This window comes from Panthera uncia, chromosome B1 (genome assembly GCF_023721935.1).
Source record: "Panthera uncia isolate 11264 chromosome B1, Puncia_PCG_1.0, whole genome shotgun sequence".
In the NCBI taxonomy this organism is placed as follows: domain Eukaryota; kingdom Metazoa; phylum Chordata; class Mammalia; order Carnivora; family Felidae; genus Panthera; species Panthera uncia.
The window spans coordinates 85,967,037-85,991,614 of NC_064811.1; the positions used below are offsets into that span (position 1 = coordinate 85,967,037).

Consider the following 24,578-nt stretch of genomic DNA (forward strand, 5'->3'; position numbering starts at 1 on the left):
CGTTCTCTGTTGGCTTTTCAGAGTTAAGATATTGGGCACATCTCTGTTTGTTTATAATAGCCCAGTCTCAGACCAATGAGGTCAAATATTAGCAGGTGTCAGAATGTCAAAGAAATGTTTTCATCTCAGATGAAAAAATTTATATGTGGGTTATTTTCCGTTTGAATTTTATTCAGTGTTTTCTTCTAATTTGGTGTCTCCATCTTGGTTTTTAAAAACATCTGTTCCATCATAACTTTTTGTTTGTTTCTGAAAGATATATAAATTGATCTGATAATTACATAAAATACCAAATGAATTTATGTCTATCTACATTTCTGTGATTCATTATTTTTTTTAATTAATTAATTTATTTATTTATGAGAGCACACATGCATGGCGGAGGGACAGAGAGAGAGGGAAAGGGAATCCCAAGCAGGCTCTACACTGTCAGTGCAGAGCCCATTGTGGGGCTCAGTCTCACGAACCATGAGATCATGACCTGAGCCCAAATCAAAAGTGGATATGTAACCACTTGAGCCACCCAGATGCCCCACTGTGGTTGGTTCTTAAAATAATTTCTTTGTGTAATGGAAATACGGTGCCAAACAATTTACAGCTTCTGCCTAATAGTTCAGCTTTGTTTGGCAGTTTTAGATTTTTAAAGATTATTGATTAGAAACACCCTTGTTTGGTGCACATTTGTTTTTAGTGTAGTGGAATTTGTTCTTTAAAGGCTTACTGAATTTTTCCTTGGAGTTACCACTTTGTCTCTGTTAGGAAGTTTAGGGAGTAAATATGCATGAAAACTTCCTTTAGTTTTCTTCTTAGAGTTTTAACTGCTGTAGTGATTTTTTTTTTTTAAGCATTAATAGAATAGTCATTTCTGCCAAGCAGCTGACATTCTGAAATAGCACTTCCCTTTGGGCACCATACAGTTGGGATCATGTACTTGCAGAGAAAGGGTATGGGAGGGAGTAAGGGGGAGATGGAGGAGGAAAACCATTTTATGGGCATATCCTGCTGATGTCAGTAACCTGCTTTCAGTGAACTCCAGTGTGACCCCATTTAGACCTGGAGGAGGATCACATTTGAGCAGGGGAGCAGCTGAGGTGGCATCACAACAGAAGGAAACACCTATTGCTGGGAGCTTTGAAGAGACATGCAGTGAGGATGGACAGGTAGCACAAAGGGGAAAGGAAGGACTAGATCCATCAGGATAAACATAGTTTGTGATCAAAGTATTCATGACTTTTGATCAGTGATTGAAAGGACAATATTTAAGGCCCCAAAGAGAGATTTCTGTACATGATGCATAGTTTGTATTGATATATACATGTTTATAGGTAAAGTAACATGTTTATAGGCAGAGAAAAGTTTTACTTTGATTTTGAGAGAAAGTGTCTGCTTCTAGGGTTTGAAATACAGAATAATTTCTCTTTCACCAAAATGAAATGTTTCCTTCGTTGAATCTCTTCTACCTGGTCAGAGGTTTATGAAGCATGGTAGCTAAGAGCACAGGCTCTGGACGTCCACCACCTACAAAGTGTGTGCTAAAGGACACAGCTGACAATATTTTGAAGATTAAATGGCTAAGAATGCATTCAATAAATCTTAGCAATTTTTATGGTCATTGTTTTTTTTTATCTACATTATAGAAAATACTGTAGAGAGTAGATACTATCCTTTTAAGACACAGTGAATGGTTTATGAAGATTAAATGCCAGAATAGACTTTAATTTAGGAAACAAAAATCTGCCTTGGAACCACATTATCCTCAGAAAGATTACAACTTTGACCCTGAGGTTTATTTCATTAAAATAAAAATGTGGATATGTGTGTGGGAATGAGAACATTTAAACATACTCATAGGCTTTCCCTCTTAGGTTATTTTTTCTCTTATGGCTCTTACTTTGACCTTTGTCTTCAGCAGTTGCCTTCGTGTTTGTTCTGTTTTGTCTTCTGGGTGATTTTTGGTATAATCTCAGTATATCAGGTCAGAGGGAAAACTCAATGTGTAAGCTGACTGACAATGTTTTGCATTTTCTTTGAGAATATTTACCATAGCATCCTAAATAGTATTAAACTTTTCTTTCAGTCAAGGTCCCCAGCACATGAGTCATCCCTCTATTGATTTCTGAATGTTTCTATATTGGAGATTTTCCCAAACTGAACAGTGCCAGGATCGTGGACTGTTGAAGAACTATGTTGTGACGAGAGATTTGTGGTCTCTTGTGGGTGTACATTCTAATTGTTGGGGTGGTTTCTTTTTTAAGGGGGCTGTTTGGGGCATAAAAAAGTGTAACTTCATGTTCTCCATGATAGTTTGCCAGCTGGTTTCCAGCCCACCAGATTACTGCTTGTAGTGACACTCATTTCTCTAGGACTCTTGATCTTGTGCCAACCCTTAGTGGTACCACTAAGCCTGCTCACACCATTCTGAACCGAGGGCACTGGTGTCCTGAGTGCCTGAACGGATAGATAAAAATCTAATACCACTTCAGGGGACTTACAGCTAAAGTTCTGGTAAAGCTCCGAGTATAAAGAATATATTATTTTACTATGTAAGTTTTATATTATTTTAAGCAGAAAACAGGAGGGCAACTGTATGGTTCTGTTCTGTATTCCTTAACTTTTGAGCCATAAGTAAACCCAGCTTTAAGGAATCTGTAAACCCAGCTTTAAGGAATCTAGGCATATACAATGTCCCTCTTCTAATCTTTCCAATGCTTCTTTGATCCTTTCTAAAAACACAAGATATTTCATTGTCTCCAACCCTGACCTCTTGTCTGATAATTATTTATTTGGAATATAGAGGTTCTCAAACATATCATGTCAAGAATTTATTTTGTCATTTCAGATTTCTTTTCAGAATTATCTCTGGTTAATACCATTATTTTTCTTTGCAACTAAACTCAAAGCTTTACTACCACAACTGAGCCTTTATTTTTCTCCCTATTTCTAGAATGTTAGTAAATATCCACTCCTTTCCCAATCAGTAATATTTCCCTGCTTGATCATTTTATTTTATTTCCTCTGCCACCCTCTTGTTCAGACTCACCTCTTGTTCAGTGTATCTGAACTACTGCAGTAAGTCCGTATCTTGTATTAATCACTTAGAAGCTAAATCTTCTACTACTTCATACTTACTAGGATGACTTTTATTTTTTTTTTTTAAATTTTTTTTTTCAACGTTTTTTATTTTATTTTTGGGACAGAGAGAGACAGAGCATGAACTGGGGAGGGGCAGAGAGAGAGGGAGACACAGAATCGGAAACAGGCTCCAGGCTCTGAGCCATCAGCCCAGAGCCTGACGCGGGGCTCGAACTCACGGACCGCGAGATCGTGACCTGGCTGAAGTCGGACGCTTAACCGACTGCGCCACCCAGGCGCCCCTAGGATGACTTTAAAAAAAAAAAAAAAGACAATAGCAAGTGTTGGTGACGATAAGGAAAAATTGGAACCCTCATACATTGCTGACGGGAACGTAAAACAGCATAGCCACTCTGCAGAAGTTTGGCAATTCCTCAGAAGGTTAAATACGTAATTATCATATGACTCAGCAATTCCATTTCTAGGAATTCCACTTCTAAGAGAATTAAAAATGTATGTCCACACAAAAACTTACAAATAGTGAATACCCATGTTCAAAGAACATTATTCACAATGGCCTAAAGGTGGAAGCAACACAAATGTCCATCTACAGGTGAGTAGATAAAATGTGGTGTATACATATAATGGAAACTATTCAGCTTTAAAAAGGGAAGAAATTCTGACACATGCTACAACATGGACAAATCTTGAAGACATGCTAAATGAAATAGCCAGTCACAAAAGAGCAAATATACTTCTGCTTATATGAGTTACCTAGAATAATCAGATCCATAGAGACAAAAAGTAGAATTGTGTTTGCCAGGGGCTTGGGAGAGGGGAGACTGGGGAGTTCTTGATTTTTTTTTTTTTTTGGTATATTTATTTTGAGAGAGAGAGAGAGAAAGTATGCATGAGCATGGGAAGGGCAGAGAAAGAAGGAGAGGGAGAGAATCCCAAGCAGGCTCTGCAATCTCAGTGCAGAGCACAGAGCCTGATGTGGGGCTTGAACTCACAACCTGTGAAATCATGACCTAAGGTAAAACCAAACATTGGATGCTTAACTGAATGAGCCCCCCCAGGCACCCTGGGGAGTTCTTGATTAATGGGCAGAGAGTTTGAGTTCGAGAAGATGAAAAATTTCTAGATAAGGATGGTTGCATAACAACAATAAGACTGCTTAATGCTACAGAACTATACACTTAAAATATGGTTAAAATGCTAAATTTTATGTTGTATATATTTTACCACAATATAAAAAGGCTTGTAAATGAATGTTCATAGCAGCATTATTTATAATAGCTAAAAAGTAGAAATAACCCAAATATCCATCATGAATAAAGTGTGGTATTCCTAACAGTGGAATATTATTCAGCCATAAACAGGAGTGAAGTATGGATTCACACTAAACATAGATCAACTTGAAAAAATTATGCTAAAAGAAAGAAACCAGACATAAAACAACCCACATTTTGAATGATTTTATTTATTTGAAATATCCAAAAGAAGTAAATACACAGAAACAGAAGGGGGATTAGCTGGAGGATGGATGAACGAGAACTGATTGCTAATGGGTAATGGATTTATTTGGGGAGTGATTAAATTGTTCTTGAATTTGGGCACCTGGGTGGCTCAATCGGTTAAGCGTCCAACTTCGGCTGAGGTCATGATGTTACAGTTTGTGAGTTCAAGCCCCGCATCGGGCTGTATGCTGACAGCTCAGAGCCTGGAGCCTGCTTCGGATTATCTTCCTCTCTCTCTGCCCCTCCCCTGCTCATGCTCTGTCTCTGTCTCTCTCTCTCAAAAATAAATAGACATTTAAATAAATAAAATAAAATAAATAATTAAATAATTCTTTAATTTGATAGTGGCAACAATGGCAACTTTTTGACTGAAACCCACAGAATTGTACACTTTAAAAGAATTAATTTTATGGCATGTGAATTATATCTCAATTTTTAAAAACTCAATACACAATTTTATGATGCCTTGTTTCTAAAGAAACAGCATGTCTATAGTCTTGGCTTACTATTTCTAGCTATGGAATTGTGAGAAAATCAAGTGTCCTCCCTTCTTATTATGTAATATAGGGATAATAATAACTACCTCACCAGATGTTTGTGTTAAATGAGGTAACATATGTAGTACATCAAGCACAGTGTCTGGCATTTACTAAGAACCCAGTAAATTTACTAGGACCCCTTGGGACATGGGCCTTCAACAGCTTTCAGTACTATTCCACATACTATTCCCAGATATTCCAGAAAATGGCCCAACTCATTTAGCCATTTATCACTAGTCTACATTCTGGCTCAAATCTGCCTCTTCATATTCTTCTAATGCTCCTTAATGGAAAGCCATCAGTCAGAATGGGCTTTTTAGTCTCCCTCAATTTGCTGCACTTTTTCTTGGAGCTGTGTCCTTGTCTGAAAACAATGCTCTTTCCCTGTTCCTGTCTTTTCTCTTTCACCCTGCCCTTAGAACTCAGGTGACTTTCTTCATGCATTAAACTTTCTCCCTTATTTAAATTCATGGTCATCTCTACTTTTGTAGCATCCAAAATTTTCACTACATGTTAGACTACTGAAGCCTTACTTGGTTATATTTCCAAAGCATGTGTCTTGTTAGGTGATCATATTAAAGTTTGTATTCGATCTTTTGACTAATAAAATCCCTGAACATGGGGACCACATGTTATAATGCTTTTACCTTTTTCATAGCATTTAGCACATTGGCTTGATATAGTATATTCTATATCAACATTTGCTATTTATAAGTTAAGTTAGTGTTGCATCTCAATAAGTATAAGGCCTTAAATTAATGATTCTCACTCCTGGCAGCCCCTTAGAATTACCTGGGAAATAAAGCTTCATTTTAGCCCAACACATCAGAATGTCTGCGCATGAGGCCTCAGCTTTTCCTGCAGGTGATACTATTGCAAACAAAGCTGAGAACCATTGGATTCAGTAGATGAAGTAATGAAGCCAGTGGGTCCCAAGACTAATTGATTATCATGATCAAGATATGAGAATTGCTGATTAGGCAGAGGTCCTGGGGGCATTGCAAAGTCCTCTACAAATAACTAGTATTATATTATGGTGCATTTGGGAGTTTTCACGGCTTTGAGAAATATCCTCCAGCCCTGAATTTTTTAACAGCCACTGGCTGTTAAAATATCCAGTTATGGACACCTATAACTTTTTAAACTTTACATAATAGCTTTCAGACTAGATGTACTTCTTGTTCCTTTTTGCAAACTTAAAAATACTCAAACTCTGTGTCTTTTCTAGGCTGGCCAACATCATCAGCAGACCCTCTCAAGATTGTCTACTCGCCCTTGCTCCTGTTGAGTTACCACCCTTGGAAGCAGGAGATGGGCTTTGCAGCAGCCAACAGGCCATGATCCAGGAGGAGCAGTAAGGGACAGAACTGCTGGTAAGACACTGGGGGCAGTTGGTTCTTGGTTTCTAAGAAATATAAATTTATTCCTAGTTTAATAGTCAGTCTCTGTTCTAACCTTCAACTCTAAATTTTTCTGTATTCCTTCAAATACCTTAATTATCTATGCTTTGGACACATGGGTTGGATTTTATGACCTATGAATTCCCAGAAGTTTTGTATTGACTTGTATGTTTGTATGTACGTATGTATGTATGTGTATATATAGAATTTTCTGGAGTAAAAGAAGATTTTTATCATATTCTCAGTGTCTTTGAATTTAAAAAGAGCCATTCAAATATAGCTATAAGCATGGAGAAACATGATATTTATAACCACTTGTCACAGTATTTCTCCTCCCCATTTGTACCTCACTTATGGCCACTTTGTCTCAATTTGTTAGGACCAAAAAAAGCCTGATTATTTGTGGTTATTTGCTGACCAGAAAAATGAGCACCTACTAAACCTAGGCAGCCAGTTTTCATGATAATTTACCTCCACCAAAGTATCAGAGAACCAGAGTGTACAGTGGCAGATATCAGGAGGGCCTATGTAATTTTTCACATGATTTTTCTGAAACTATAAATAGAGGTACTGACAGAGAGGGAGATACCAACTACTTTTTTCATCTACACTGATGTTAATAAAGATCAATTTGTTCTTAATGCCACTGACAGGCTAATGAGTGTCCCAACCTAAAGGTTATTTATCAGACCATCTGTATAGATAAACAAAAGTGAGGAACTGATATTTTTTCCAAAATATTTAAGATGGACATCAGAATGAATTTCATGTATACCTTTGCCTGTACTATAAGTAAGTCAGTTAAAATTTCAGGGGCATTGTTGGAAAGAAAATGGAGGTTAAGTTAAAAAAAAAAAAAGCATGAGTCTTTTTTTTTCCTTTTGTAACTCTTTTAGCAGGTAATTCATTTTCAGTTTCACTGAATCTTGTTTATGCATTCAGCATAACAAATCTTCTAAAAGGCCTGTGTAGCTGTAATCTCTGCCCTCACTCTAGACGCCTGAGGATATAAGTATCCACTCTGCCACTTGATACTTCTTAGAGACTGACCTGGTGCTGAGAAATCCTTCCCAGTGTGTCCTCAGTTAAACTCCCATGATTCCTAGATGTTGCCATTTTCAAGACATAAGGCAAGTACATCTGCCTAGATTACCTCTCTGCTCTGGGAATTTTAAGTCACTTCTGTAAGGAAAAGAGAACTCAGCACTACTAACTCTCAGAATGAAAATTTTCCCCTTGCATGCTAATATTTTTAGCGTATTCATTGTCACTGAAAATAGACTTCCTCTTTCCCCTCTCATGCTGGAAAATCTTAGGTAATTATGAATAAAGCATTCTTTGCTTTTCCCCTCCTCCCGAAATGGATGCTTTACCTCTCACTGTGAGGACTGTGGCTACTCATTCTGTACTTGACCTTTACATGAGAACTGAGATGCATTTTGAAGATGGAAGTTTTACTTCTTTAGTAAAATCGTAACAGAACTTTCCTCAGAGACAAAGGATAGGTAAGGAAGGAAGTGCAAAGTTTAGGGAAAAATGTAAGAGAAATTACTAACAAGAAAAGAAGAAATTAAAGTATTAGCTATTTGTAAGAGAGAGAGATTTCACAATTAACTCCCAGAAGAGGTCTTCCCTCAAATCCAAAGAAGAATATTATTTTGCATTTAGCTTTTTATAGTGAGATAAGCTTAGCCTAGGAGATATTTTCAGTGGTAAATAAACCTAGGACTTATTTTTAGTAATATTTATTAGCTTTGTGTTCTTGGAGAAATTATTTAACCTCTTTAAGTCCTGTTTTATTTGGCAAGGAGGAAAATAGGTCATAATAATAATGGGATTATATACATATATGGATATATGTACATATGTAGATAATATATACAGGGCCTGGCAGAAGTAAATTTTAAATTTTATATTAGCAGTTGTTCATTATTATTAATGTTATTAATGTTGCATTCAGTTTTAAATAATGAATTTAATCAAAATGTATTTCTTGAGCACCTGTCAGGTACCAGGCACTCTTTAGGAACTGGGGTACATTACTGAGCAAAAACGTAAAAGTCCCTGTCCTTGTTTAGCTTAGAATGTAGAGTGGTAGACATAAACAAGATAAATAAATAAAAATGTATAGCACATTAAATACCAAGAGGTGCTAAGCATGAAAAAATTAACACAGGAAAAGAAAATTGGAGAGATGGTGAGGTAGCAATTAAAGATGGAGTAGTCAGGAAAGACCTCATGAGAAGATTATTTTTTGAGTGAAAACCTAAAAAAATAATAGTTACACAAACAGACCATAAAGTCATATGGGGAACAAAAGGGAGAGGAGAAGATCACAAAGACCTAGAGGAGTATAAAGTTTTCACAGAATGATTCAGACAGAACCGGAGGATTTTACATGGCTAAATCATATATCATATGTAAGTGATATACCCATATAAGTGATATAGGTAAGAACTTTGGAAGTTCAAGGAATAGCAGGGTCCATCTAGACTAAAACAGTTAGAGGAGGACTTCACAAAGGATGATGGCAGATGGTGGCCTGGATCTTGAAAGATAGGAAGAAATTGGATAGTTGGCACAAGAATACAGACTTTCAGTTATAAGATGAAGAAGGTGTGAGAATCTAATGTATAATATGTTGTTGTCTATAGTTGACAACACTGTATCGTATAATAGAAATTTGCTAAGAGAGTAGAAGTGTTTTCACAGGCTCAAAAAGGTAAACTATGTGAGGTGATGAATATGTTCATTAATTTGATGGAGGGTGAATCCTTTCACAATGTATATAGATAGAAAATCATCACATTGTGCACTTTAAATTTTTTTTTTTTCAACGTTTTTTATTTATTTTTGGGACAGAGAGAGACAGAGCATGAACGGGGGAGGGGCAGAGAGAGAGGGAGACACAGAATCGGAAACAGGCTCCAGGCTCCGAGCCATCAGCCCAGAGCCTGACGCGGGGCTCGAACTCTCGAACTCACGGACCGCGAGATCGTGACCTGGCTGAAGTCGGACGCTTAACCGACTGCGCCACCCAGGCGCCCCACATTGTGCACTTTAAAAATAACGCTGAAAGAAAATCTCCAAAGAAGAAGTTATAATAAAAGTTATTGTTAGACATCACAGTTCCATAGCCCTCACACTATCATCCATAAAAACAATAATAACAACAACAAACCAAATGGAGAATGACATCCTAGTGGAGAAGTGGAAGAGAAACATAAGATGTTTGAAATAAGAAGTGAAATAAGGATGTTGGCTTTGAGGGCAGGAGGGCTAGGCAAAGGACAAGGGGGAAGAATGCAACGGGAGGCTATCTGGTATAGAGATGGCAAGTGGTGGGAAAGAAGCTAGAAAAGCAGGTGAGGCCAAATTTTGGAAAGCCCTAAGTCCAGGCTAAAGATTATTACGTGCCATCATACAAATAGCAAGGAGCAATGGAAGCAGGCGAGTAGAAAGATGCATTCAGGTCACTAACAATACAAGTTTAGCAGAGTATGGAGATGGCGGAAGTGGCTGAAGTGATTCAGGAGTGGGTTGAGAACGTGGATTGTGATATTAGAGATAGGACTGAAAAAGGAAGATCGATTTGATAGGGAAAATCCTGAGGATTTGATCACTAATTGCCATTAGGAGATACAGAAGAAGAGTCAAAGGTTTCTCTACAGGTTTTAAAGGACCCATTAAGTGTTGGCATTAAAGGGAATAGGGATATTAGGGCATATTGTGCATCTGAATTCATGGTGACTGAGGTGAGATAACCCACTGTAAGTGTCCTTAAAACTACTAAGGATAAAGTCCATGCAATGTTTAACAGGCTGAATTGAATTGCTAAGAGCAACTTTCACTGTGCATTGGAATCCATGTAAATATTAACTTGGCACAAAAAAAATTGCATGAGAATCTGCCTTTTTTTCTTTTTACACCAAGCTGGATTAACAGAGAATCATAAAATGTTGCTCAAAAGTGGGCCATTAGACACCACCTTAGTCCAATTGGCTAATATTATGGCAGACTAAAAGTTACCCAGACATGACACATGACTTCCTAACGGTCATATCAATGACTGTTAGCTATTAGCAAAACCTGGCCCCAGGTGGCCATATTGAGACCTACTGCACCTCCCTGTCATCTGTAAGAAATGTTAGTGATTTGTATTTTGCCATCTTGTTTGTGGAGAAAGGAGTTAGAAGGTTTGGATTTGCCCATTAGAACTCTCTTGTAGCCATTCTTCTAATTAATATGGACATGTTCACTCTTTCTCACGAAACAGACCCTACTCATTTAGAAGCTTCATTCTTAGTCATCCTCTCCTACCTATCGTCATGGTTGATGTATCCTGATTGAAAAATAAGTCATCTTTCTATTTCATCAATAATTGGAAACAGAACACTTATCTCTAATATTGCATTTTTTTCTGTTTATCTTTCAGAAGAAAAAATCACTTTTCTTATTTCAAACTTAAATCACCTAGACTTGAAAATTAAGACTCCAAGTGTCCTTTCCTTTCAGACCAGTCTTATGAACTGAAACCCATCATCCTTATTCTAACAAACCCAATTGATTTATCCATGGAGTCACAGGACTTTAAAACAAAAATAGATCCTAGACATCATCTAAGGCAGTTGTCTTCAAACTATTACTCTCCTACCCATCTGTTACTGTTTCCTTCTTTTTAATAAAATGTAATTATCTAGCAAGTGTGCAGAAGTGTATTTAAAGAAGGAAAATGTTTATTTTTCTATTTATAGAAATTTTATGGTAGTGCTACAATTCTTTGTTTCTTTACTCTCTCCATTATACATGGCACATTATGATACAAGTCATAATTGAACCATGTGAAAGCCTTATCCGGTATATATTTTAAGGCCCAGATTGGTCTCATTGTCTCTATGTCCCAAGAGACTGAATTATAGAAACTATTGACATTCTCATGGGATTCTGCTGAGAACTTTGGCAATCCCTGAATTCACAAATAGCACTGTAGCATTTTTTATTTGCATTAACGGCTATCCACATGTGACCAGTACTATGTGTTTAGAATGGGTAAGCCATGCTAAAATAGACTACACACTATGAAGGTTATTTTCACCATTCTTGTTTCAGTTTCCCCATCAAACAGTGAAGTATCAGTTGTCTCCATTGATCTCATAGGATATTTAAGCAGAAATGAAAGTCTTGGTGAAGACACTTTGTCTTCTGAAAGAAAGTTGCAATGCAAATAAAGACATTATTAATGTTTACCCATATTTACAGATGTTAATCTGACCAAAGCTTTTTCTCAAAATCTGAAATAATGTAGTCTACTCTTATCTATGGGGGAAATGTTCCAAGATCCCCAGTGGATGCCTGAAATTGTGGATGGTTACCAAATCCTATATATACTGTCTTTTTCCTACACATACATACCTATGATAAAGTTTAATTTATAGACACTGTAAGAGATTAACAACAACTAAAAATAGAATAATTATAACAATATACTGTAATAAAAGTTACATAAATGTACCCTCTCTCTCCTTACTGTACTATACTCACCCCTCTTCTTTTTGTGATGATGTGAGAAGATAAAATGCCTATAGGATGTGGTGAAGTGAGGTGAATGACGTAGGCACTATGACATAGCGTTAGGCTACTACTGACCTTGTGACCATAAGTCAAAAGGCAGATCATCTGCTTCTCGATCGTGGATGACCGCCGATAACCAAAATCGCAGAAAGTGAAACCACTGATGGGCAGGGGAGGGGCGGGAGCGAGTAGCCGGACTACTGTAATGTGTTATCTTGGCTTTTTTAATGTTGAGAAGATTGGGAGAACAATTAATGGGTTTCTTGGAGAATCTGTGATCGTATAGTTAATGTTGTATATGTGTGTAGCAATTTTGTAATTCTCAAAGGCATGCACAGTCCTTGAATTTTGCTGGGAGTCTGGAGGGACTTTAAGGAAAAGAAAAAACGTTGGCCATCTTCTCAAGATCTTGAATCTCCTCCATACTCACGCATGTGTACACACACATATTCACATAACATCCTTCCTTAAATCCCCCTAGCCAGCTTGCTTCCTACTTTATTGAGAATATTGAACTCATTGGGCAAGAACTTCTGCTTTTCTTTTCCATCCATACCCCTAAATCCAGCATATCCGTAACTTTTACCTCTTTTCACAATTTGCTCACTTTTTCCATGAATTAATCATTTCCTGATTGTTCTTTCTGCTTCTATCCTTTTTTTTTTTTCTGATGGTCAATTTAAAGTGTCCCAGTATGCTCATTCTTAAGTGCATATCTAACCATGTACACTCCTCCTTAATGCCCTTTGATGGATACCCACTGTTAAACTTTGCTAAAGCAGTAGGAAGCTTCCCCCAACGCCAACCCACAAAGTTTTTAAAATTATAATGGAATTCTTGTGGTCCATGCAGAGACAGATGCAATGCGGGGGCTCTTGGGGTCACCTGCTTACCCCCTCTTTAGCTAGTGTGGCCCAGAACAGCTCTGTGAACCCCTGGTACCTAAAATACTCGTTTGGAAAACAGCCTACAGAAAATAGACTGTGCACTTGATATCCCTATCTGGTTCTTAATTACTCGTCAACCTCCATGTCACCATATTGTCCCTCAGATTCTGTGAGGTAATTATTCCTAACTCTTTATATGTCTTGAACATAACATTATATTTTACACATTCAAGCCTTGGTAGTGGCTGCCCCTCTCCTCCCCCTTTTCCATAAAGACCCAGCTCAGGTTTCTCATCAGCCAAGCCTCATATTTGTAGCACTCGTGTTCTTCAAACACCATACTTACTGTAGTCATTTGTGTCTATTTCTCTACAAACTGAAATCTCTAGGACAAAGACTGTGCCTTATCTTCTTATTCCTAAGAGCTTGCAGTGTCTGGTTACATAGTAGGCACTCAATCACACTCTTCAAAACAACTCACTTTGTGAACCTTTTCATATCTTTTATTTTTTCTTTGTCCCCTCTAGTCCCTAACTAAAATACATACAACACTTGCCCCATTTGGGGATGGGAGGCAGGGAGGTAGGGAACTGGGGAAGGTGAGTAGCTGGAACTTGACATAGCAATATCATATACAAAATTAACACCTTTCAGAGCTTGAACCCCAGACATACTCAGTTGTAACTAACACCTGTGTAAGTAACATTTGATGCCTGAAATATACCGCCCTGCTGCAGAATCCTACCCAAATTAAATGTATTACTATTGGGATTTGTGCTTTTGTTGGCTATTTTGGGAGACTTTAGGGATGTATTCAGTATTCTAATTCCAGTAGTCTTTTATTATTATTATTATTATTATTATTATTATTTTAATGTTTATTTCTGAGACAGAGAGAGACAGAGCATGAACGTGGGAGGGGCAGAGAGAGAGGGAGACCCAGAATCAGAAGCAGGCTCTAGGCTCTGAGCTGTCAGCACAGAGCCCGACGCTCGGCTCGAACTCACAAACCATGAGATCATGACCTGAGCCGAAGTCGGTCACTCAACCGACTGAGCCACCCAGGCGCCCCCTAATTCCAGTAGTCTTGATGAACATAAATGTTTCACTCTAGGAAGAGAAATTTGAAAGCTGTTGTAGATGATATTTAATGTCTATTGGGTGATAATTTTAATGAATATATACACTCAAGAACTTGTTCAGTAAAAAAAACGTGAATTCAGGAAATGTTTTGAAAATTTCAGAAAGTTTAGTTGATGATAGATTTTTTTATCTAGCAGGTTTTTGTTTTGTTCTGTTTGTCTCAGGGAGGAGGAGAAAAGTGGTCAGTGTACTTTACAATATAGGCTCTATGGGAGGCCATATGTTTGGCGTTGCTGTCCAGGTGCTTTGTGGTATTAGGGGGACATAGCTGGGATTGTAAGCAAGCTTGCAGGGCTAAATCAATATGCTAGATCTCTAGAGAGCATTTTTGGAAAGATTTTTGAGCTCCAGGTTCTCTAACCAAAGAATAAAGTGATTTTTTATAATCCATAGCTTTTCTAGATTGTAAGAATTCATAGAAGAGAGTAAAATAATCTTCTCAATTAAAATGCAGAATTGAACACTTAGAATTTTAAATGTATTTCACCTAGAACAAAAAAATGTGTAGCCTTGTGTCATATTTATTAAAAGTATAAAGCCAGATGGTCTCAAAAAGGTTTTATTTCTCTTATTCAGTTTCATACTTTCTGAAAGTAAAATGTACTAGATGTCTTTGTTTAATTTGTACTTCAGCTGTCCAAATTTTCATTTTCAAAAGTTCTACCTTCTCAAGGTGAATCACTTTTTAGACATTTTAAAAACTGAGATTACTATGATGGTTATTCTATTAGTTTTCCTAGAGTAGCAAAGTAGTAAAACATATTTGAATGAATGCTTAGTACATAGTAAGTATTTAATAGTTTTTGGTTGAGTGAATGGGTTATGATCATATAGGAAAGAAGATAATATCAAAATATTTTTTAAAAACTTTAATTTTTATTAATGATGTAGAAGAGACTTTTCTTCATTAACATGGGTCATATAACTGGAATATATCATAAAATGCCTACTTTAAATCTTTATTGAGGCCAGTTAAGGCAGAAAGGGGGAGAGAAGTGGCCAGAAGATAAAAAGGGCAGTTTACTTAATTTATGTGACTCAAAATATTTACTAAGTTTGTAATTTACGATTGCAAATTTTGTAAAATTACAAAATTGCTATTACTATCATCTGAGAGAAAAGTTATGTATTTAAAAGCTCAAAGAAAATGATTATTTCCTCTCATGCTGTGCAGGAATCTTTTTTTTTTTTTTTTTTAACATTTTATTTATTTTTGAGAGAGAGAGAGCACACAAGCAGGGGAGGGACAGAGAAAGAGGGAGACATAGAATCTGAAGCAGGCTCCTGGCTCTGAGCTGCCAGCACAGAGCCTGACACAGGGCTTGAACTTGAGAACTGTGACATCATGGCCTGAGCTGACCATGAGCTCATGACCTGAGCCACTCAGGTGCCCCCGTGTAGGACTCTTCTTTATTGCCTTCCTAGAAAGGACTAATCTAGCACCTCATTGGGTTCTTCTAATAATGGTCCACTCAATGATTTAGTACATTTTTAGAAAATTTCACTTGTTTAGTGCCATGCTGAGCTACAATCTATATTTGGTACAGAATGTTGGATCCCTTTTTCATACAGAGATCCCTTAAAGATTAAACTTTGGTGTTGGGTATTTCAGGTACCATCAGATGATCCTAGGGTTCCCCTATACTTCTCTGGGTGCTGTACCTCTATCAGTCTAGTCCTGAGGCACGCTTGCTTTCTTGCCCACCAGACCACACTGCCCCATCACACTGAAGCTACAACATACTTTTCATCACACAAGCAGCTGATAAGCCAAATCTCTTCCATTGAAACTTTGTGACTGTGATGGTCTAAATCAGTGTTGAAGATTTTAACACTTAATTCATTAGATTCCATTTTCTTACTTTTAGTTCCTCCTTTAAGCCTAGGCAAATTTATGAAAATCTGTTTCCATTCCATTTATTGTTTATAAACACATGCTCCCTTCTGTCCCTTTCTCATTTCCTCCATACATTTCATGAGGATGACTTCTGTGTTGTCTTTAATATTACTGATTTAAATTTTGATATAATTTTAAGTGGATAATTATTGAGAACAAGTCATATGTTTTTAATTAAAATCTTACCTAAAATTTAGAATACTTCTTATTCATGCACTCTTGCCCTAGCCTTCCCCCACCTTGTCCACCTTTCCTAAACAAAGGACAAATACTGAATTGGCCTGGCCTTACTGGAGTCATTTTAAGGACTTTGTTTAGTGAGTTGGACACAATTATGAATCATGAACCTAAGGATGTATTAGAAGGTAGGCTTGAGGGCACCTGGGTGGCTCAGTCATGGTTAAGTGCCAGACCCTTGATTGAAATTCAGGTCATTATCTCATGGTTGGTGAGATCTAACCCGCATTGGATTTTCTCTCTCTCTCCTCTCTCTCTCTCTCTGCCCCTCTCTGCCCTCTGCGCCTCTCCCTGCTCGCTCTCTCTCTCTCTCTCTCTCTCTCACACACACACACACACACACACTCTCTCTCTCTCTCTCTCTCTCACTCATACTCTTTCAAAATAAATAAACTTAAAAAATAAAAAGAAGGTAGGCTTGAACATGTAGAAGCAATTTTCTCAGTTCTGAATTTGTGATTCTGTTTGCCTTTGCTTAGGAAGAGGGAACATACTGTTCCATTGGTTGTGCAGATAATGCATTTTTCATCTTTGATCCATTGATAGACTTAATTTTCCATATAACCAATTTATCAGGAATAGCAGCTAATACACCTGATAATAGATCATAGAAACCTGAGAATGTTTGGTCTAAGTCACATTAGAATATGAGGGTCAGAATGATATAATAAGCACAACTGGCAAGGATATGAAGAACTGTGAATTTGTTTTTAGAGGACATTAGAACTGATGTATTTAAGCTTTAAGCTTCCACTATTGTTTCCCTAAGCATCAGTTCATCATTATTTCTATTTGGGAAAATTCCTTCAAGAGTTTTGTCAACATCGGAAAAGGGATGTTTATATATAAAAATATCTGCTAACTCCTTACTCTTTATATGTTCACTCAACCACAATCTAATTACCTTTTTACTCTTCATTTACTTCCTTTCTGAGAACATTGCTTCTTCTTTGTCTGATATGAATACACACACACACACACACACACACACACACACACTTTTTTTAACACCTAGGTCACACTTTTAAAAAGAGAAAGAAGGTTGACTTCACTGGGATGCTGTTGTTGTGTTTCATGTTCATGAGATAATTGTCTTGAGACAACTTGATTGAAATACCTGTTGATGAATCCTATACCTAGAAGATTGAAAAGAATTGTCTTTAAAATCAGTTTTTCTTGGGATGAGCATCAGGTGTTGTATGGGAACCAATTTGACAATAAATTTCATATTAAAATAATAATAATAATAATAATAATAATAATAAAGCAGATACATTAGGGCAATGTGAAACAACAAACATGGGCTTGAGAAGTCCCTTTGTGTAAGAAGGCTCAACCCAATAAATTGGCTCAGGAAAAATCATTCTAAAAAAAAAAAAATAAAATAAAATCAGTTTTTCAGCTGAATCATTTAAGTACTTACAAATCAAGAGTTTGATTTGGAAACATTACATTCAATATATTTTTAAAAGTTGGATAAATTTCCCTTTAAAACAAAATCACTTCTCCAAAAGAGGCTCCATTTTTTTCCCCAAATACATGAATGGAGAAGAAACCTTTTCCTATTGAAATGATACATATTAATATATATTGCTTGCTCTATTGTTTAATGCAAGGTATGTCTTAAAAATTTTGTTGGACGTGTAAGTATATTTTCATGTATTCATAATAAATAACACAACAGATGTGAGGCAAAAAAAAAAAAGTTTTAAAAATGATAAATAATGTGTGCATTGGTGCTATGCTGGTTTCTGTTCCCATTGCAGTGCTCAATAGTTTTCTGCAGATAAAATTATCAGTTGATAACATTTAAACCAGGCACTTTAGTAAGTGGAGGTATTACTTACTTATGAGCTTTTTTTTTTTTTAACTTAATTTTATTGAGGGGGTTTCAGGACTACTAATCATGGATTATATGAAGCAAAGTATAAAGCAATAGAAGGTCACCTCCAAGTTGGGGATAGAGTTGAATTCCTGCCAATATAGTTTACTATGGTATTATTAACAGGACACCTTCATCCAAAATCTTTACATTACCAACTCCTGCCCTCCAGATCTGTGTGACCATGGAAACTGCTGCGTATTTTGTGAGATAACACTGTCTCCCAACTTCATTCCTTGATATATTTTGAACATAGATGTATGTCCAATGAACTAGTTCCCAGAGAAATATATGAATGAGTACATACACACACACACACACACACACACACACACACACACACACACACTTATCTCTTCAAACTTTATTATTACAGAAGATTTGCAAAAACTGTGGATAAATAGCATATATTAATCTTGATGGATGATGTTGAAAGTAATACGAAAATCAAATTAATTCTGTTTTTCCTAGCCCTTGCCTTTGAGAAGCCTGAGTGTTCTGGGAGGTAGGCTGACTGCTTCAGGGTAAGCAGGTGAATTACTGGTTGCATTGAGTCCACCTCTCAGATGCTCTGAATGCTTTTGTAATAACTTTCTACCCACTGCTGCATACAACCTCCATTTTAAAAAGTCTGTAATTCAGTTTTTTCTTTTTAATCTTTTGTTATAAACTGATACATTGTTATTAAAGAAATTATTAAAGGAAACACTTTTCTAATTACTCATTGTTCTCAGATACCTTAGTGATTGTTTTTCATCTCTGAAATTCTGTTTTCCTTAAAGGCAATAAATTTTTTTTTGTCATCTTGTGAGTGATACTTAATATTTTTAGTACCATCATAACTTTAATCAATCAAGGCCATATTAAGCCCATATTTTGAACCATGTTTCTACTTTTTGTAATGAAGCTTGGGTGTTTTTTTTCTCCATTATTGATAATTTATTGAAGAGAAAGTACTACCCTTCATGTTCTGTAGTTTTGTATAGGATTACTGACAACAAAATAGGGGACACAATATTAACACCATAAAGAGTTTATTGTGAAGAAATGGAATGGTTGTGAACTATAGCAGGCAAAATGAAAATTTAGTAAATGCAAATGTTTTCTGGACCAAAGCAGAACATGAGTAAACAATCATATCAAATATAATTGGATACCTAGCCAAATATTTTTTTAATGTTTAAGAAGGGTCAGTGAAACATTTGAATTGCAGTCTTCCCAATAAGCTGAAAATGACCTAATGATGTTTGAGCTCCTGAAGTACTTGAACTTCTCTTTTATTCTTATTATGATCCCTAACACTGTGCTTGGAACATGGTAAGTAATCGATAAATGGTTGGCAGATGAATAATGATTATCATTGATTTACTAAACAAGGAAGAGAGTTGGGAAAGTGCTATCTATCAATATCAAGTTGTTTACTTTGGAACATTTTATGTGAGATTAGGGAGGAAAACAAAAGTGAGCCATACGACTGTGCTATCCTAAGAATTACTTCCATTCTTACATGGAGCCCCATACAAATTTATATTTGGCCTATATAATTTCACCAGGGTACACAAAGCACCAAATTAGTTTAGAAGATAGTTGGAAAAGGATGCAATAGGAGAGGGTTTTAAACTGTGGATCTATTGGAAAATAATCTTGTTTCTAAGTTTTTAAAATCCTCAACAATACTGTGAATAGTTGGGAAGTAAATGTGCTTTGTGTCAGAGAAAGGTCTTTGTATATATTGATTAGAGTATTAGCACATTTCATCCCACAGAAAGGATTGTCTGGCTTTGGGAAACACACCTACCTGAACTCTTAATTATAGTAGTGACGCTGACAAGCAGTAGGCAATCCCAGAAAGAGCCAGAGCCATGATTAAGGATGTTGAGGAAACGTCTTGGGCATGATTTGAGTGAGTTTTAATTACAGTAAGAAATACACAACCTCTATGAAGTCATTTCCAACTCCTTGAGACAAATTTAGCCTTTCTTTTCTCTATCTCCAAAGCATGCTGTATAAAAATCTATTTGAAAACTTACCACACTATTTCCTTAAGATGTTTCAAGTATCTCTCTCTCTTCCTCAGGGACAAGAATGTTGAATCCTTAGTACATACAAGGCACTTAATATTCAAATGAATAATGGGCTACTATTGCCTAAAAATACAGACACCATGTAATAGCAGGTATGCAGCTGATAGAATAAAGTGCTCTCAGTCATTCAGAATAGTTTACTTGTGGAGGGATCTCTGGTAATCCTTTCTTTTTCTGTGCTTTTTAAAATTTAAACAGCATTAGAGTTACATATTTCTTGGAAAATTGAAAGAATGTGTTTGTGAGAACATTTGAGCTCTGGTCTATTTGCCAGATAACAATTTGTGAAGTTTAAAAATTGTATTCCAAAGATATAAATTTATTTAGGCTTTATACCTTCTTAGAGCTTATTTTAGCAGTATACACTTTCCTATAACACCATTCAGTCTCTCCAGGTTTTCTAATTTGTTGTTCAAAGTATATGGCATTTTATTACTTTTTATTATTCTCATAGGTACATGGCACCTCTGTCTACACTCTTTTATGTTTTTTTTAATTACCTTAGTGATTTTTCTGCCCACTGTATTCCTTTTCTTTTTTTTCCACTGTATTCCTTTTCAAAGAATTTACTGTTGGATTTATTCATTAAACCAACTATGTATGTTTTTTTGTTATATAATGCTCTAATTATTGTTAATTACTTTTCCCTTCTTTGCTTAAGTTTCTGTTATTTTGTTTTCCTAATTATTGGGTTAGAATGCATATGTCATTTATTTAATTCTATATTGTGTTGTCTATAAAAGATTTTAAAGCTCTGGTTATAATTTGGCTATAGCTCATGTATTTCAAGATGTGCTGTATTCATTACCTTTTTTTTTTTTTATAAATTCTTTTAAAGTTTTCATTTCTTCTTTGAGCAAAATGTTACTTAGAAAAAGAAACAAAAATCTCTTCAGCTTATTCTCTACTTGACTGATTTTTGCAGTATTAACTCTGTGGGATATTTTTTTTTTTCTTCTTTTAATTCTGTTTTATATTTTGCTGTGGAATTATGTTACTGGGCTCTATTTTTCTTCTTCATTTCAGCCTGTTTTCTAATTTAATCATCCATCTGTTGTTTCAAAGAGTACCTGTGAAAACTTCCCCTTGGCAGGACAAGGCACAGATCTACGGTTTATTTCTAGAACATAAGCAAATCATTTCTGAAAGCATGCTCTTCAGCTACTATTGAGTAATATGTTAATTTTTTTTTTTTTTCATTGAAGTTCTGGTTTTTTTCATAGGCACCATTCTGGATTTGTCTCCCCCCGCCCACCCCCCCATACATCCTTGAAGGAGAGCTGATTCACCTAATACCACAAAAGTGTGATAGTATCTTAGGCTGTTCAAAACATCAAAACATTCTTTCACTAGGACATTTACTACATTATCACTGCAATTTCTTTTTATATTTGTTGAAAATATTGCTTAAGAGTTCAGCTCCCCCTGCCTGCCAATCTGTCTTTGTGTTTCTCTTTCACTTTGTCTCTAGTTCAGGTTTATAATTTGGTTTGCCTGATCTTCTTTCCTTCCTTCCTTCCTTCGTTCCTTCCTTCTTTCCTCCCTTCCTTCCTTCCTTCCTTCCTTCCTCCTTCCTTCCTTCCTTCCTTCTTTCCTTCCTTCCTTCTTCCTTCCTTCCTTCCTTCTTTGTTTCCTTCCTTCCTTCTTTCCTTCCTTCTTTCCTTCCTTCCTTCCTTCCTTCCTTCCTTCTTTCCTTCCTTCCTTCTTCTTTCCTTCCTTCCTTCCTTCCTTCCTTCCTTCCTTCCTTCCTTCTTTCCTTCCTTCCTTCCTTCCATCCTTCCTTTAGTGCTTTAGCCCACTTAGTTGGGAATAGCTCTATCCCTTTGGACCCCACTTTCCCCAGTGAGCCCTACCAGTTTAGGAAATTGAGCACTCCTTTCCAAGTGAGCCATTCTAAATGAGAAGCCAGGTTAGAGAAGAATCCTGCCACCCACAGGTGTTCTTTTTGGTGAGTTTGTGCATATTTCCTTTCCCTGGGCTGCTTTGTGGTTAAATAAGACATGCCTGTTTCCCCAAAGCCTCCCTCACCCTTAGCTCTTGCTCCTTTGCATTAGGAGGGAACATTTGGTTGAGAAGACTATTACACAATACGCCTGTCACAAGAGCTTGTAGCTCAGAGAGAGATATCACATCACTGGTTTCTGTTGTGTTTCCAGTTTTGTCTCAGCTGTGGTACCAGGGTGGAGAGCTTCAGTTGCAAACTCTCCTTCTTTCCTGTTAGCCCTGTCTAACCTCAACCCATGCCCTCCAAATAAGGGGTACTGGGGCAGTCAGCTAGGGTTTTCTTTATTTTCCACAGCTGGCTTAGGAAGAGGGACTATGATTTGACTCTTAGTGAAGTTTCTTAATATGGATTCATTTGCAGTTTATCCAGAAATTCCTCAAACTTCCTGCCTGTCAGCTGGCAGTGTTCCCTGGTATTTTAGTGCTGATGCAGGATGTTTTCCAGTTTTTTGTTTTTCTTTGATCTCTTCAATCATTCACTAGGAAGAGGGCTTGGATGTCTGCTCTTATGTTACCGCTTCTCTACAAGTCCTCCAGCCTAATTTTGTTCATGAACGTGATGAAAATTAGCTCCTCAGATGGATTTAATATTGGATGCTGCTTTCAAGGAAATTCAAAATAGAAAGCAGGCTTTCAAAAAAAGAGAATAAATTATCAGCCAGTCTCACAAGGACAAAAATAAGCCAAATCTTATGAAACAGGTTTTGGAGTAAACTTTTTTTTTTTTTTTTTTTTTTTTACAATTCTAATTTAAGTTGAACTCTTCAAATGAAACTGAAGAGCTAAAAACTTTAACTCATAAGCATTCTAAGCATTAATTTCTGGGAATCTGTAAGCTGTCTGGAAATTTTACATAAATTTTGCTAGGAAGAAGGGACCAGTTGCTTTCAGGATTCTCAACAGGATCTCAGAGCTTAGGAACTAATGCTGAACATGCATAAGAAAATTAAGGCCAAAATTCATTACCTTATGAGTTTTAGTTTGGATAATAAGCCTAATTCCACAAGAGATTGCTTTAGCACCAACATGAAAACTTTAATCATGAAAACTCTTTTTACTATATAAAAGGGGAGTAAAGAACTGAAACTGGAGTGCAGAAAGCTGGATTTGCTATGATTTGAAGTACATCCAGAATAATCCACAGATTTTAAACAAGATCCTGTATTGCGTCGTTTCTCTGGTATGCTGGAGGAGGAAGGACAAGGGGGTTTTAAAGACAAGTGGAGAGCATGTTCAGTTTCTTTTGGACATGGCTTCAGTTTCAATGTCTGCATTAAGGGAACATAAGAAGGAAGTGAAATGATTGGTCATGATATCAACTGTGTACTCCTGTGTTTGCAGAGGGGAAAAGAGCCCAGCTATTTTGCTGTGAACACAACATTTTCTGCTGAAGGTATTTCACTAAAAATACATTCATTTTGCAGTTAGGCATCAGCAGAATGCCTTCTTCTGATGTATCAGAATATTTTCATATGCTTTTTTTTTTTTTTTTTTTGGTTTTGGTTTTGGTGGGTTTGTAAAAACAAATTTTTGCAAAAATTGAGCAAATTGATTGTTCAATTTGTGAACAACTGTCCAGGATTGAGCAGGACTCTCCAACATATTCCTCTGTATTACATGGTAAGTCCTCTGAAGAATCAGTTTCCCAAATGGGGAAGCTCTGGTGTTCTCATTTATTTTTATTATCTAATTATTTTTCTTACCATTAAGTGAAGTTTAAGGACACAGAGAGACCTGATTTATTTTTATGAGCAACAAGTTAGAAGACCTAATTAGGCCATCTTTATTTTACTGTTTAACCCTTTTATATTTCTTGAATCTTTTCCAATCATAGAAAAGTTGCTGAGCTTGCTCAATTTTATTTGCTAGCTTATTGGATAAAAAAGAGTAAAATAGGAGTGTGTAGGGCACAGTGGTGAGTAGACAGTGTTTCCAATTAATCTCAAAGTTTGGGATTAATTTAGCATAAAATCTGATCTTTGGTGTGTTCCTGTTTTTTGTTTTGTTTTGTTTTTTGTGTATGTGTTTTTTTGTTTTTTGTTTTTTTGTGGGTTTTTTTGTTTGGTTGGTTTTTTTGACATGGTGACCTGCTGTAACAAAGAGGAGACAGCAGGAAACTTGGTACCAATTAAAGCCAGTCTCCTTCCACCAAAAAACTCAACTGTCAGCAAATGTAATCTCAAATTCAAATAGTGATAAGCGTTTTAAAGTGAAACAGGAATAAAGAGCCAAAGCTATTAAATTTCAGCATCTGCTGGAAAACAAAATGCATACCAGTTTAATGAAGTTTGGTATTTATTAAGTTACAACTTGCACAGCAGAAGAACATAGATATGCATGAT

At 36.4% G+C, this 24,578-nt stretch overlaps 1 protein-coding gene across 1 annotated transcript in view; it reads left to right on the forward strand.

The window, feature by feature from the left end:
- TET2 (tet methylcytosine dioxygenase 2) overlaps positions 1–24,578 on the forward strand; it is a 134,736-nt gene that overhangs the window by 34,195 nt on the left and 75,963 nt on the right. The window contains 1 exon segment of the mRNA XM_049630952.1: positions 6,360–6,504. The gene's annotated coding sequence lies outside the window, so the exon portion shown is untranslated.